This window comes from Neopelma chrysocephalum, unplaced genomic scaffold (assembly GCF_003984885.1).
Source record: "Neopelma chrysocephalum unplaced genomic scaffold, ASM398488v2 Primary Assembly neopelma1_24, whole genome shotgun sequence".
Classification (NCBI taxonomy): Eukaryota; Metazoa; Chordata; class Aves; order Passeriformes; family Pipridae; genus Neopelma; species Neopelma chrysocephalum.
Window position 1 is genome coordinate 26,855,540 of NW_020897693.1, and position 17,308 is coordinate 26,872,847.

Genomic DNA, 17,308 nt, shown 5'->3' on the forward strand with positions numbered 1-17,308 from the left:
TCAGCTACCATAAGCTCTGTCTACTGCTACTCCATCCTTGAAACCCTCACCAAAACCTCAATCCCTTTTTATGCATTCAGCAAGTTTTCCATGGACAGCAAGAGACTTTCTCTACAGATTCCATAACAGAAAGAGCCTCTTGACCAATAGCCTTGTAGTATTCTGTACTGCCTGTAGTCTGTATGCCCGTATGCCCCCTTGAAGGCGTACAAGAAAAGGACCAAAATTTTCACAAATTGAAGAAACATCTCTACTTCCCCATTAGAACACCTGTGTTTTCACTATTCACGACTGTACTGGATTTTATAAAACAATCAACATGAATATAGCCCCAGAAATAGCCAACCTTTTAATTGGCTGCCTTGAAAAAGAGATTCTGAATAATGTATTATATCGTGGCGTATCTGACATATACAGATGCAAAAATTATCTTGACTGGAAACTTCTTTGTTGATTTCTACCACAAATTCAGTAATTATATGAGTCCACCTACTTCCATAAAATAAAAATCTGTATCAGACTGTTAAAAGTTGTAATATACAGTCAGACCCTTAAATAAGACATTCGTTGTACGCCAAATATGTAACATGTTCATCCCTGCCATCTAAAAGGAGTTTTTAATGAATAGACCAACTCCTGTGGAAAGAGCAACCCAGATACAGTATTTAGGAAGTACTTACTTGAAAGAATATGCCATTACTGGTCCTAAATTCTTAGTTGTCACCATCCATCCATGGAACTTCTAGAACATCATTACACAGCTATAGTCTATAACAGAAAAAAATCCCATTTTGGAAAAAAAAAATCTTCCTAGAAAAAAATCTCAGAACCACCCACCGTGGTGTTCAAACAGCCCAGATTGAATGGTACAAAAAGTCTTTAAAGAACCAAAAATCACCCAGGTAAACATTTCTAATAAAACAATCATTCCGTAGTCTCTCAGTATTGATTCTTAAGAGAAACTCAGTTGATACCTAGGTAGACCTCCTCACCTTGTATTTAGCTTCAAAAGCTGTTGCACTATTTCCTATCAACATGCCCATTATTCATACTTTTTCATGTTCTGCTTCACTATGTTTTACGGTAAGGATGCTCATCAGAGTTCAGACATTTTTTTCAAGATTATGTATTCACTACTGGCAAATTTATTTGGGTCCACTACATTATCTTGGCATCTTGGCACCACAGATCTTTCCATCCCCCATCCCAGTTTGTTTTTGTTTGTGAATTTGATGCTTGAGAGCCTGAGGGTTGAGCTCAGTAACTGAAACACTGTCTCTTTCTCTAGAGGTTCAGTTATGTGATTATTGTGACAGGTTTGAAGTGCTCATGTTCTTTCTCTTTGAATTTTCTCTAGGTTAACTGCTTGTGAGCCATGCCATGCCCTAGATAATTCATCCCTAGACATTGGCTAACATATGCAGAAACAATGTCTTTTTGTGTAGCTGATATTTCTGCTGACTTAGGTTTGCTGAAATTCCACTTGTAAGGACACCTTGTGTAACTATGTGCCTACTGGGACACTCATATGGACCAACTCTTCTTTTCTCCTCACTTGTTTCCTACAGTATCCATGCGCTTGTTTGTCCATAATAGATGTTATATACTGTAGTACATTTTTATGGTTATGTGGGAAGGTATCCAAAACTTACCAGATGTTTCAAGACATCAAATTAGTAATTTCTGTACCTTTATTTCTCTGGAAAAGTACTCTTCTACTGAAACAGCAACATCTCCCAATAAGCATAGCTATATTTTTACTGTAGTACAGAAAGTAAGTTCAAGCTGAACTGATTGTGGTACATTGGTGCCCTCCATATCATTACACACTGAGATAATATTGAACCTCAAAAGTGTGTCAAACTTCTTTTTTCCAACCAGCTTTTAATGTTTGTTCTGTTGTCTGTTTTAAATGTGAAACCTCATTGCTCTTAGCTGTTTTTTTGCTGCTGAAACCATAGTCACTTAAGCTGGGGAACTGAAGCACTGTGCTGCTCTTCAGTCTGTTCCTCTTCTTGCATTCTTTCATTGCAAGTAAGTCACATGGGATCTATCTCCCTCAGGCAGTGCAAGCAAACAGGGTGGTTGTCTTGAGAGTGTGGGGGTATTTTCCCTGTCTCGTGGTGAGATCTTTAAGGTAGATTTTTAGCTATTTCCCATATCCCCACGCTTCCTTTTTTTATCTCCTTTTTTTTCCTTTTTCTTTTCTTTTTTCTTTTTTTATTTCTTATTTTTTTCCAAGGGACCACAAATAATTTTCATCCTTCTATTTCTGTTGACTAAGCTTCCTTTTACCACTGTAAAGACTTGAGAAACATCATTCTCATGTGCCAGCATTATCATGTGCTCTCCATTGTTGAAGCACAGCTTTCAGCTCAATTCTAGGTAACTTTTCAGGGTTTGAACACATTTTATCCCTGAGTTCAATTGTACTGTTTCTCACAACAAACCCTCTTAGCCTAAGAAAAAAAGCCAACTTTGAAATCCTGTGAAAGAATTCTGTTTCAGAATATTATCTTAGTAGCTCTTTGTAATGAGACAGGACAACATTTTCAAAACAAGGAAGAATCTCTTAGTCAACCTGACTGTTGCGTTTTAGGGCAGCTTAAAATGGAAAAGCCAAACTTACATGCATGCCTATGCCCAGATTCACACTTGTCTTAGGCTTAAAGAGTCTAGGATTTGATATCTCTGCACCAGAGAACAATTTTTGATATCTCTTTATTTTTTGTTTGTTTTCAAGGCTAACTAAAGTGTTTTCAAAGGTTTACATATTTTTCCTCCATGGTTGTTACTTATTTGAAATTAATTTCTGGTTATTTGTCTTCTGCTGTAGCTCCAAATTATATTTGTATTTGTGTTCTGAGTTTGTGGTAACTTATTCATACAGATGTTAATTTATGAAAGCATCTTGTAAATTACATTTTCTTATGCATTACTTCTTGAACCACTTCTTTTTTTCAGTAAGCACACTAAACTAATGTTGAGGGGCTTGTATCTTGCAGTTGCAATCCAGACAGGGTTAAAAAGAAATTAATTTTGTCTAATTAAATATATTTTTAGAGAAAATTGCATATTTATTGTCAACTAGGTAAGATTTTTTTTTATTATACGATGTTAGTGTGACTTTCTCTTTGCAATTAGAGCTGTGTTGAAATAATTTTCCCCTAAATATCTTAAAAACTGTTTGTGAAATGTTTTGTGGTCCTTTGGAGATGAAAAGCAGCATATAAATGTAAGATTACTTGTTTGTATTAGGCAGAGAAATTATTTTTCATTTTTTTATATATAGATATGTTTTGCTGTGATTCTTCGCACTTACATTTAGTAAGAAAGGGTTTGGTGCTTTTTTTTGTACTTGTATGCTGTATTTCTTTCCTTCCTTCCTTGCTTCCTTCCTAACATATAATTAAAACTTGAGATATTAAATGAAAAACACTGTTTAATAGTGTAGGAAATATTTTATAAGTATTTACAACATGGAATAATAATCTGGAAGCAATTGTTTACAAATAATTTTGATAAAAAGTCATGATAGTTGCATGAAAGAAAGAGAAGTACACAAAGGCCTAGAACAATCAAAATATTCTTTAAATGTGCCTATCCTGGTCTATTGATTCTAGTGCTCTTTATGAAATATTGCAATATAGTGTAATGAATGTTTTTTAAATACTGCTCTGATAATACTCTCCATCTTTTTTTTATATATATATCAAATCTCATTAAAGAAGGGTAGGATAATCACTGGCATATTGGTAGAGACTTCAATTTTTAAGATAGAATTTTAATGCCAATCTGAATCCAAATCTTAAGGATAAACTGGGTTACCCACATGCATAACTTTTAATTTAATGTTAATTCCTATTATATATGCCAAGAGTTATATGTAACATTAATTTATACATACTTACTACAGTCCAAAATAATCAATAGATTTAGATAAAATATATGAGATCACTGCTGTCTCCATTATATTTCTGCACCTTGTACTGCACCATAGACCTTTAATGATAGTACAGTGCAAGGATTATTGTATTCTCATCCTTTGTACATTACTCTGTCAAAGAAGTACCAGTACTCCTAATCATGTAAATGCCAACAATTGCTACTTGTGTTGAATACACTGATGTTGATAGTATATCCAGTGCTAAATCCTTGTATTAGAATATCCTTATAATTGTAGTCAGTGAGATTTTTCTCCTAACTTTGGTTGGTCCAAGAGCTGGCAAAGGTGCAAAAATGAAGGAGAGAATGAAAAGGAAAATAACACAGAATAAAATTAAGAGAGAGAAGGTTGCAAAGAAAAAAAATTTGTAAAATATATCAAATAAAACAAAGTAGCTATTGAAAACATTAAAGCTATGGGTTGAAAAGGGAATGTTGGCAAAGGTCTGTCAAGAAGAGGTTAGCTACAGAATTATAAACAAGAAAAGAGTCAGAGAAAAAACAAGGGAGAAACTAAAATGAGTCAGACAGAAAGTAGGCAAAGTGGAGAGAAATGGAGAGAGAGAAGGAAATTCATCCTGCTGGAGATAGTTTCTCCTGTCACTCAGAGATAAGTATTGCCTCTAGAAAGGTCAGTTCAGGCATTGCCAAATGACAGAAGTGATAGGGGAGAACCACATCATCTGATAAAAAGTGAATAAAATGGACCTCAAGAAGTAATTTTTACATTGATAGAACAGTGTTTCCCCCTTGAAATAGTTGGGGAGTTCTGGTGAATATGACTAACCTTTTTTTTCCCTGCCATTTCTGAAGTCACAAGTTTCTCACACCTAAATGCATGGTATAGCATATTCTCATGTGGACAGAATATTGAAGCCTTAGAAAATAACTGATCTTGAAAGAGGAACTGAATACCAGAACCGTACTTTAAGAAATTGGGTAATGTAGTTAAAAATTTGTTTGTGAAGTCTTAACTTATTTGAAAACTATCTTTTGTGAAACAGAGCACATTTTCTATGAAAAAGACACAACATTGTCTTATTTCAGTGAAAATGTTTCTGACTTCAGTACTGTGCCAACTGTTTCAGGTTTTTCTTTCTACATTTATGCTTCCTTTCATCCTGTAATTGAGTGTTAGGAATTTGAGGTCTGCAGCTTTTTACAGAAATTAGTAGTGCTGACAGTAACAACAGGAAAAAAACCCAAGTGCCGAATTATGTGTAAAGCTTCAGGATTTCATTGTCATGGTCATTAAAATTGCCATATATTTTTAATCCAGTAGATGATGTTAGTAATTATCTCATGTTGCAGCATATTCCTTGCATAATTGACAGAATAGTTATTGAATCCTTTAGACCAGTTCGGTTTGCTCTTTTTCTATTTGTTATTAGTCACATGAGGTAATGTTGCATTTGTAGTTAATTTCCTCTTACTTGAACAGAACTGTTTTACAGGATAATTTCAGATTATATTAAGAAATAGAAAGGGCATGACAGAAAGGAAAGAAAGCAGCATGATAAACGTTGTGACCTTCTAGTGAGAAACAGTATGGCATGCATAAAGGACTGCTGCATTAAATGGAGGCGGGGGAGAAGGAAGTGGGTAATTATTTGTAGCAGTGCTTTTACTGTTGTTGGAATGAGACAGACTAACAGTGGCAGCAGTCATTTTGCTGAATCAAAGTCCATGTTAGTCGCATTATACACTGCCACAAAAGGTTGTTAAGGCTGGTATTAGCATGTACCACTGAGGACATTGGAAGGACTCGATCTGTCACACTAAATCGCCTTCTTGCCCTCAACCATTGAAGTCTCCAGCTCCTCTGACATGTTCTTTCATTAATGGCCTGGCCTTGACAACTGATCCTAATTGCCTCTGAACCGCACTTCATGTATTATTGGTGTCTGCCTGCCCTGGTTCATGTCAACAAGCCACAGCATGCACAGGGTGTGCCCGGTGCCTTTTGCTGAAATGATGCTCACATAGTCGTTTACCTCTGAGGGTTTGGGTCTCACTGGGAATGAAGTATAAAACTGAAGGTCTTCCTGTCTCTTCCTAGTTATACTTTAATGTGGATCTGTGCTATGTACTTATTAGGCATGTATGAAAACTCAGTAAAGCATCAGGCCAATTATGCAAGATTACATTAAAGCATAGACTGTAAATGCAAAACAAAACTTGCCTGCATTTTAGTTACTGTTTGTTTATTCCTTCTGAAAAGCTTATTCACTAGAATGTATGGCTTACACTTCATTTTTCATAACAAAAATTCTGTTCTTATTTGAAGTAATAGTGTAAAAGAAATACTATCTATAATATTGACAGAGTTCCTGTAGATTAAAATGTTCTTTGTAAATAGGTAGGAAAAGTATCCCATTTGTTGAGGTGTAAATTAAAGCCAAAGCTATTTTATAATCTTAATATTCTCTCCTTTTCCATGAAACAGCTTCATAAATATATTTATTAATATATCTGAGGGTGTTTTTAAAACATACATTTTATTTCATAAAGCAATACTTTTTTTCTTAATTCTAAACCCTTTTAATTTTTAGTATTGCAGATTGACAAACAATATTTAAATTCTACTTCTACAGTATGCATTGTATTTTTACTGTGAAGTTTTATATTTAAATCTGTAATAACATATCTACCTGCCCAAAACATTTATATGTTTTAAGCATGGCTATGATTTAAGACTTTTATAATTTCTTATAAGATTTTCTATGATTACCTCAGTCATCAAGAAGAATGAATAATTTGAATGGGGAGCCTTTTAAGCAGGCAAGTTCTACCAGTGATAATAAAAAATAAATCACAGAAGCTCTTTGGTGCTAGGTATCATTTAGCCTAATCTAGACAGTGACATTTGGGCCACTAACAGCATAATCATAGTTATTGCTACAAATTGCTCCATGTTTGAGTTTTAATGTTATAAGTAAATTATGCCACAGGATAAAATATATGCTTCTTTGGGAATTAAACATGTTTATTTCAGCAATGCGGATGTGGAATACTAGGAGATGGCAAGTTTTTTTCATGTAGTAATACTGCCACCTTCTGAGCCAGTGAAGAACAATTCAGTTTTCTGTCCTAGGGACTTGGTAAAGAATATGCTGCAGGTTGGTGGTTTGCTTTGAGTCAGCAGCGTAAGCTCCCACAGTCAAAGCGACTGAAGATTGCCTGAAACCTACTGCTGAAATTGTTTCAACATCCACTCTGGGAGGTAATTTAACTTTTTGCGAATATTGCACTCGTACTGCGAAAGTCTGGCAGACCAGAAGAAATAGGCAGAAAAGTCTAAGGGTGAAACTTTTGATAAAAATGCTTTTCTAAAGATGTACTATCGTTGAAGTCCAAACCCAAAAAATCATTCTTATTCTCTATACACTGTCAAAAGACAGATCCTCAGTTAATTCTGATGCAAGAATGACATAGGAAGGTTGTTCAGTGGTTTTAGGGCAGAGGTGGCCACAGCTGGGATTAGAAGATGAAGGGGACTGTGAATGTTCTTTCACCATCATTCATTCAGACAACGTGCCCTTCAGCAGAACAGCAAGCCCTTCTGATTTTCTCGAATTAGGAAGATTAGCATGAAGCGCATAATGCGGGATGATGGAATTTGTCATAATTTGCATTGTCCTGGAAAGATTCAGTTTGATAGAGCGATGCATCTCCGAGCATGTCATGTCCCACGGGCAGGTCATGGAGGAAGCTCGGCAGAAATAATTTCGCGATATGTGCATCAGTTGTAAATGCCTCATAACCAATTTGTCAAAAATAAAAAAAAAAAAAAGTGGAGGTCAGGAGAGTTGAAGGAGGTGGGCATTTGCCCAAACACATGTGGAAGTTAGATATGGTAACGGTAAATTAGACTTGTATCATTTTGGAATAAGACATGATTACATGCAATAAGTGAACACACTGACTACATACTTGCCAAGGTACTGGTAGAATTTTTTCTACAGTATGTAAGAAAGGTAGATCTTTCACCAATTGCATCATGAAGTTTATTTATGAAAATTCCTTACAGAAATTATCAGACACAAGAGCTTCAGGATCAGTTTTCTGAGCGATTGCTTCTGACCTTGATAATGTTCCCAAACTGAAAAGGATAGAAAAGGATAATCAGCATGTAGTTGACAAAACGGACATGACAGTGTTACTTACATGCTGCGGCATTTCTGGAAATAGGCATGTAGAATTCAGACAGGCAAGGGGAACACACTTATTTACAGTAGCATAGCAAGAAGAAAAGGTCCAATGTCATGAATTGACCATGGTTTATTTATGGAGCATCTGACAATGAAGCAACAGTCTTTGGTATTTAGAAATCTCTCTTGCCCAAGAACAGTATAACTAGTGCTCATAGGTTATGTTATTTATCATTTCAATATCTGGTTCTACTTGAGGAAGACATTTTGCAACGTCTCCTGTATTTGTCTGTCTTTATACATTTCAAACAACAGATTAATGCCGGTGGTTCAGTAACACTGATCATTTGTGACAGTTGAGCATTTGCGAGTTGAGGGTCTAATAACAAAATCAAAATAAAAAAGGGAAAAAAAAAAAGAAATTGTCACTTCTAAGGACCTACTTTACTGTCTATGGGATCCAAATAATACTTCCTACCTGAGGTTGATCGTCAGGCTGCTGTCTTTCAGATGGTTGTTATTATAGAATTCTGATTTTTGAAAACTGAATTACCTTAGGGTACAGCTCACCATAAATAAATCTTTCAACACCCAGTACCTGGAATCAAGATATATGTGAAACTAATAACACTGCACAGTTACAATTTGATCAAGTGTGTTGGTGTGGGGTTTTGGAACAAAGTATTTATAGGTTTCTGCATAAAAAATGTGTTTTAATAATGTCAGCCCAAATCACTAAAAATATTTTTTTGCTCTGCAAAATAGTAGCTTTCTGTATAAGTTCTGTGAGGTTTTGAACTCTTCATTTCCCACAGTTTACAGCTTTAAGTTTTCAGGCAAATTGCTGTGCTACTCAGGGATCAAAATTGATGTGTGGTACCAGTGAAGAAAAAATACAATTTCTGTAACAAGAAAATGTTCGTATAGATTGCAAAGTGTCTATAGATTGCAAAAAATGGACTATATCTTTTATTGCGTTGAAACCCCAGATCCTGTATTATTTAGTATTGCACTGTACACGGTGAAGAAAAAGAATCTCTAGAAGCCCAAGTGTGTTTTTATTATTTTGCTGGGTGATGCATTCTGATTATATTTTTTAAATGACACAATAAATAATCTTTGCATCTCTGTATTTTCAGGCTGGTTGATATTTTATTATTAAGATACATTCTGGTAATGTTTGAGTGAAAAGCAACAAGTGTTCAGTTTTTCTATAGTTCCTTTACCGATGTTTTTCAGAAAATAGTTTGCACTGTCTGCTGGGCACTTCAGTTATATAGCTTGATTTTGAGTTTTGGGGGCTGGTGGTGATGAGTGAACAACTTTGATTTAGTAAATAATCTTTAAAAATCTCAGAGCAAAGGATGACTATAGTAGTGTTTTCCTCTGTGAACTAATTATAGAATATAGAAATACAACATCTGGTGATAGGAGACCAGAGCTCAAAACAAACAGAAATGATTGAGAAATATAATAGCCTTGAAACTTTAAATTTAAAATTGCTGTTTAATTACCAGTGTTAATTTAATCTTGATGAAGAACTTCAAATAATTTTTTTTTCGGTTTGGCCTCTTTGTGAAGTTTACTGGTATCTGGTGATGGATTTAAAACATGTCCATAGGATTCCTCTTTCTCATAACAGGAGCTATGTAAAATGCTTAAACTGTGGTAGGGTCTCCACATGTTATTTTGTGAGAATATGGTATGGAAGTATACAAGAAACAGGTCACGTAATTTCTTATGTAAATTTTTCTCCATTTTTTCCGTATCTGACTGTAAGACTTCATATACCACTTTTTATAGAATCCATGTGGTATCGCCATGGATTCAGTAGCTTATTATGTTGGGTAGAATTCACAATTTCTTTTTTTTATTACCTTTGGAGAAAAGCAGCATGTAATATGAAATATTTGGTATCACTTCCATTTAAATGGGGGACATTCTAAAATTAATAAAATGCTGAAAAAAGGATAAAGTTAGGGGATATCGTTCCAAAGGAAGGATGAGAGGCCATAAGAGGAAAACTGAGGATTTTTTTCTAGATATATAAGAATTTCAGAGAGAAAAACACAAACTCCTTTCACATCTGAAAATCTTCAGAGAAATCAATGGAAAAAATACTTTGCGAATACGTAGTAACTGTTGTTCTTCAAAAATTACTTTCCTCTAAAGGGATTTTTGTTTATTGACTATCAGTGACTTCCAATGTAATCATCAGCATGTATGCAAAAAACCACAGTTTTGTTTTTCCAGTCATTCATGCCACAGCTTCAGTCTAGAAATTGCTGGTTGATCTATGTTCCCTCTGTTCTTATAGTTCTTAGCTTGAAAGATTTTTTAGATACATTTCTTCTGTAATACACACACACACATATATATATATTTATATATATATATCCCTGTCTCATTCTGATTCCTTAGATCTTCCAATGTAGGTTTTAATTTCAGAATGAGGAATTAACCTCATTAACATCCATAGCAGGTTGTGCCAGTCACCCAACTCAAGAGAAGGCAGAGGTAACGGAAGGCAAGAGAACAAAATGTATACTGGGAGAGGGCAATACTACTTGTATTTTTCTGGAAATAGGTTCTTTACTGGAATTCATGTTCCTGACCAATGAGGCTTTGGGTTTGATTCATTGAAAGCCCAATGTTTTAACTTTCTGTAAAAGCACACTAGTGTAAAACAGACTCGGTGCAGTGCTCAGTATGGATCTTTCTAACTTGTTTTGATGTCAGATTAGAGGGTGTAAATCTGAAACCTTATGATGTCATATAAAAAGTAATTTTTTCAGGGAAACAATTTAGATAAAAAATAACTGTTTTCTGCCCTGTAAACTATAGAACACCAGAGAGAACCTAAATATATAAGTAATTTTCTTTGTTGGAATTTCATAACTAAAGCATATGTTTAAAATTCTGTTACACCATTTGTGAATTCTCTAGAAGTTTACCATAATATTTTATAAAATTCTATTGCTGTATCTCTTAGGCTTAATAAGGAAAGGAGGCAGTCATTCCTCTTTTGGTAGTCAGGGGAAAAGTACAGTTAAGTCAGTGCTTTACAGAGAGTTTGTCCTTAGCATCTTTTTTTCAATTGTTCTGTAAAAATGGAAAAAGGATTTGAGGGAAGAAGAAATAGGAGTACAGAAGCAATATCATTTTTATATGAGACAGAGTGAGCACAGTATCCTGAATACATTGTGGTAAAACTATTTAGAGAATCTGGGAGTGGAAAGATTCAATCTGTAGATTGGAAATTGAGTTGAAGGGCGTCAGACTGCACTCACACAGCTAAATTGTGTGGTGCTCAGTCTATTGACATTTCGGCAACTTCCATATTGCATTGTTCTGAGAAGGTGAAAAAATGAGAAACAGTAGAACAGAAAATATTAGCACTGAGAGGAAGAGCAAATAGATAAGTAAACAGGGGGAAAACTATTGTTAGTGACTTGGAATGTCTAAATCACATTTATTGAAATGTGGGACGGAGCTGTGAATTACACCAAAAGATGTCCTGCTCATGTGCAAGTCCGTACAGATGTTTCACAGAATCGCAGAATGGCAGAGGTTGGAAGGGTCCTCCAGAGGTCATAATGTCCAACCCTCTCCTCAAACAGGGCCACCATGAGCAGGTTGCCCAGGACCATGTCCAGACACCTTTTGATTATCTTCAAGGAGGGAGATTCCACAATTTCTCTGAGCAACTCATGCCAGTGCTCAGTCATGTCACAGTAAAAAAGTGTTTTCTAATGTTCAGAGGGAACGTCTTGTGTCTCACTTGGTGTCCATTGCCTCCGGTTCTTTTATTGGGCACCACTGGTATGAGACTGGCTGCATCTTCTCTGCAGCCTTTCAATTATTTATATATAATAATGAGATGCCCTCCCTAAGCCTGTCCTTCTCTAAAAGCAAAATAGTCCAAGTTCTCTTAGCTTTTCCTAGTAGGTGAGATGGTCCAGTGTTTTGATCAACTTTGTGGGCTTTGGTGACACTGTCTCTTGTACTGGGGAGCCCAGAACTAAACACAGTGCTCCAAGTGCGGCCACCAGTACTGAGAAGAGGGGAAGGATCACCTCCCTCAATCTGCTGGCAATGCTCCTCTGAATGGAGCCAAAGATACCATCTCTCTCTGTGCAGAAAGGGCACATTTCTGGCTTGTGTTCAACTTGGTGTCCACCAGGACCCCCAGGTCCTTTTCCACAAAGCTGCTTTCCAGTCAGGTCCCATCATGGGTTTGTTTCTTCACAGGTGCAGGACCTTCAACTCCTTGTTGAACTTGATGAGATTCCTCTCAGTGCATGTCTTCAGAGGTCCCCCTGGATGGCAGCACGACTCTATGTACTCCACCAGGTTCTGTATTATCTTCACCTGGTTCTGTATTATCTTCAGGCTTGCCAAGGGTACACTGTGTCCCATCATCCAGATCATGAATGAAGATGTTGAGCAGGACTGGACCCAGTATGGGCTCCTGGATGTTCACCTGTGAGACTTTGTGCCACTGATCGCACCCTCTGGGCCTGGCTGTTCATCCAGTTTTCAATCCACCTCACTGTCTGCTCATCCGGCCCTTACATCAACAGCTTCTCTTTGAGAGTGTTACAGGAGACAGTGTCAAAAGCATTACTGAAGTCAAGGCAGACAACATCTACTGCTCTGCCCTCACCTATCAAGCCAGTCATTTCATCGTAGAAATTCAGTCTGTCCTATCTTCGTACTCAGCTCCTCTCTAAGTCTTTCCTGGGTGAGGGACTCTGCTGAGTGTGTCTGGGTGCCAACAACTGCAGTCCCACGTGCCTGGGTGGCAGCGATTGGAGATACCCAAGTGAATGAAGCCCAGTGCCAGCTGTGGCTGTGTGTACCTGCGTGTGTGTGTCTCTGTGCGAGTGCAGGGTCTGCACCAGTAACTGCAATGGGGCTGCAGCCTCCTCGTATGCCCAGGTGACAGCAACTGGGGAGAGGGGGATCCAGGGGCAGCTGCTGTGCAGACGGAGTGTCTGAGCTGGGCTGCTGGGCAGCTGGGCTGCTTGGATCCCCAGCTTGGGGGATGTACGTGTGAATGTTTATATTGTTTCCAGTGCAACTCCACCCTGCACACCAGGGAGGGGAGCGGGCTGAGGCTTTTGATGATGTCTCGGTTTGTGTGAGGGCTCTGTGTCTCTGACTGCATTGATTGGTGTGGCTGGCCATGGCTATTTGTATGTACGTGGTGCATGTGCCTGATCTGTGTGCGTGTACCCACTGGGAATATGTGCTTGGCCTGCCTACGGGTTGGAGTGGGTGAATGGAGCTATGGCAGCCTCACCTCTCTCGGGCTCTTTGATGCAACCTGATTCCTCCTAACTAAAAAGAATACGGAACTGCAGAAAAAAGTAAACAAAGCACTGAAAGTAGAAAGGAAGTGAAACAATGCAAAAGTGTAGGAAAGCTTTTTATTTAAGTTTGTATTATTATATGAGGCCTTTGCAAGCTGTAATGTGCTTATTTCCAGATTACTATTATTGCAATTTGTAAAGTAAAAAAAAAAAGGACTCTGCCCAGAGTCTTGAGCAATGCAAAGCGTCCCTTTCCCACGGATCTTCCTGTGTCCTCAAACAAAATAGGAAAAAGAAGGGGACCAGTATAGCTCTGTGATATAACAGGGAGCCCGTTTCAACATCTATGCTTGTTTGAGTAAAGAGTATGAAATTTGTGCAAAAAGTAAAATGGTTGAACTGCCTTAGATGTATGTTTAATTTAACATTTCCGAGTTTGGAGAAAAGTAACCAGTATTGCCAAGGTTTAATTTGGCATCCTTTTTAAAGCTGTTACTTTTTTTTTCCAGAATTTGAACCTTTTTCTTAAACTTAAAAATTTGAAAGAAACTTCCAGCAAGGAAGGGCTTTTGATTTATTCTTCTAGAACGGAGAAGCCGTCAAATAGTTAATTAAATATTTGTTTTCTAAACAATGTTGCAGGGAATTAAGATGTCAACCAACCATACTTGCAGGCATCTCCATTACTGAATTTAAACTGTTTTTCCAAAAAAGTACTCATGGTAGGGCATGGAAGCCTGTAAATTGAAAAGAGAGTAAGATGAAGCAGAGAGAGCTATGGATGAGTGAGACCTCCAGTTTGACTGGTGGTGTTTTCCCTTCCCGAGAGGGAAGACCAAAGCGGATTAAAGATGAGCAGGTTCCAAGTGATTAGTTCAGTTTATTACATTCTCAGCTGAATCCCTCTTTGTCTGTGTGCTTCCCCAGCCTTCCCTCCTGCTCCGAGAATCAAAAAGTTAATTACTGTAATTTGCAAAATGTACATACAGTGCCTTAGTACATGGAAATCATGGAGGTGGGTCTGAAACGCTGCAAGACTGCCTTGGCACCTCACCACCACTTTTGCCATCCTTCTTGGTTTCAGCTCTATGCGATGTGTCTGTTCACAGTTCCGTTGTTTTCTGTGCTAAGTAGAAAAGGTGGCTGTTCCTAATTGTCTCCTAGCTCTACGCACAATTTTTGTTCCTGTGTCTTTTGTTTATTCCCTTCCTTCTGATTACAGAAAATCATTCTGTTCAGAAAAATTAACTACCTTCATCATTTAGCTAGCATTCAGGAGGCTCAGCATGACAGTACTTTGAAACAAAGATCCTTTATTTTCCCTATACTGGTAGTTAACTAACTGTATTTTCATATTAAGATGGAAGTTCATAACATTTTCTATTTTTCTGAGTTCTCCATTGCTCCATGGGAGCTTCTGGCTGCTGAGCAATTTTGAAAATCTGGTCGTATGTAAGGGAGACTCAAAACTTTAGAAGTACTCATAAATAAGACAGATATTGCTATTTTCTGAAAATGCGAATTTATATGGAAGTTGAATAAATATAACAGTGGTTGTTGTCATCATCTATTTTTCATTTTATTTATCAGTGATACATCTGTGCTTTCTGGATATTGAATGTTACTTGATAGTAAAATTCCATTAAAACTGAAAGCTTATTTCAGTAATTACAAAGGCAGCCACTTACTTGAGATTTGTTTCAGGATTCTTGTTTGTTTACTTTAAATTTTATTTGCTAAACCTAATTTTCAATTACTGCAGTCCTTTAAACATGTAAATACGCTTGATGGTGGAATTGAAGGCAACCACATAAAAAGAATTCAGAATAACTTTAAATAAACCTGAAGGACTACCGTCACGTGCAGAGTTCTTACGTTCTAGGGAAGTCTTGTAGTAGAAGGGTCTGCCGTGTGTGTATCGTAGGCTTGATAGGCAGTTGTATTGTGGGCATGTGTGAGATGGGAATATCTGCAAGTGCGTGAGAAGTTTCTACTGGAGCTAAGCTGCCAGATGTCTGGAGAGGTCTGAGTACAGGATAAAATTTATGGACAGAAGAAAGTGAAAACAGAACAAGTTAAAAAATGATAGGCCTGTTTACGCAACCTGCTTTCTCTTTCTGCTCCCCTCCCATTCAACTGACTTTCATAGACTTCTGAAATTCATACCAGCCTGTGAATCACTGTAAGGGTCTATCCAGAGCCTTCTGAAGATTCAGAGGAATTTTGGCTAGGAAACCAACTCTCTTTCCTCAACAATTGAGGACCTGGGATTCTTCTGAATTGTTTTTGATGAGAGAGTTTGTTTTCTCAGCAAAACTCTGTTTGGCTTTTAGGGGGTTTAATAACAGCTCAAAAATGAGATGTCTCAGTTACAGTTTTCTTTCACATTTATCTTTTCACATTTTTGGGTCCCGTTTCTCTCACGGGAAGTTTTAAAATATTCTCTATTAAGGTTGCAGGTTTTCTCATAGCTGCAGGTGTGCTATCCAGTTTAAGATTTTGATTATCAATATGTCTTGATGCAACTGTGACCCTCAAAAAAAGTGGTGAAACTGTAGACGTTTAAGTGCTAAATAGAGTTTAGTTTCAGTTGTATAGTTGTATTAAAGATATTGCCTTTAAAATATATTGAAAAAATAAGCAGTAGGTGAAAGATCCACAAAGATACCGGTTTTAAGCTTCACTTTGAAAAGCTATCCCTGGTTAGGCAAAACCAGAAATTTCTATTCCATCTGTAAGCTTTAGTCTGGCTTCCAGATCAAGTGCCTATATAATTATAATGATGAGGTATAAAAAGCTTTAAAAATTTAGCACAGTTGCACTCTTTTTCAACAGTAGTATACTGAGAGATTTGGGATATTTTTTAATTATTTGAAATATTTTAAAGATATTTAGTATTTTGTTATAAGGGCTGAGGCATAGAGATGTAACATTTCCTTAAAATAAAATCATACTAAAATCTACTCACGTAGAGGTTAATTGATTACCATGGATAGTTTCAAGAAGTCTGTGTTTGCAATTAAAAATGTTTTATTAGTTTGAAAGAGATTCCTCATAGCATTCACTTAAAAGAAGCAATTACATTTCTGCTATAGGTATAGGTGCAGGTGAAACTCCCCCATGGCACTGTACTAGGTGATGCCATAGTTATAATTTTTGTTCCATTGTCTGTGACTATTTCAATTTTTTGTTCCAGTTGGAAAAGTAATTATACCAAAGACATTGTTGCTCAGTGGAATTGAACCATGGGACTACATTCAGACAGCACACTTTAGGTCAGGTTTCTGCAGTATCTTCTAGTAATTTTTTTCAAATCATCTGAACAATGTAACTTGTGTGTTGTGACATTATTGTGGCAGGAGGCACAGAGTTAGAGAACTCATAATTTGTAGATCCTGTCACCACACAGATGTGGGGAATGTCCATAGATGTTTAGCATGGACTGGTCTGATGCATATGCATATAAGCAAGGCCTTAAGTACTGGGGGAAACTTACTATGAAAACTTGCATTGTCTTAGGACTTTGGGCATGAATTTCATGTGTAATATTCTTTCATTTAGAGATCTAATTTCTGCTAAAGGCACATTTGAGATACACACTGCAATATATACAATATACAATAATATTGTGTATATTTTCGTAGGTTAATATTATGTAATTTTTAGCTGATGGGTTCCAAACCTCAGGTATCAGGAGGATCAAACTAATAGGAACTTATGTTACTTGTGGGGTTGCATTTTAGCACATCAGAGTGTTTTAGGTTGTATGAGCAGTGCAATAGTATGTCAAAGAGATCATGCTGTCAGATCCATGGATACTGCAAGGCTTGGGACTTCATCATTATAGGACCTATGTTTATGTCATCCTATAAAAGAGTTTTAAAGCTAGTATGTTAT

The 17,308-nt window shown here is 36.8% G+C and overlaps 1 protein-coding gene across 6 annotated transcripts in view; it reads left to right on the forward strand.

Moving 5' to 3' along the window:
- The window catches only part of DPH6 (diphthamine biosynthesis 6), a 206,509-nt gene that overhangs the window by 103,114 nt on the left and 86,087 nt on the right, over positions 1 to 17,308 (forward strand). The gene's annotated exons all lie outside the window — the stretch shown is intronic.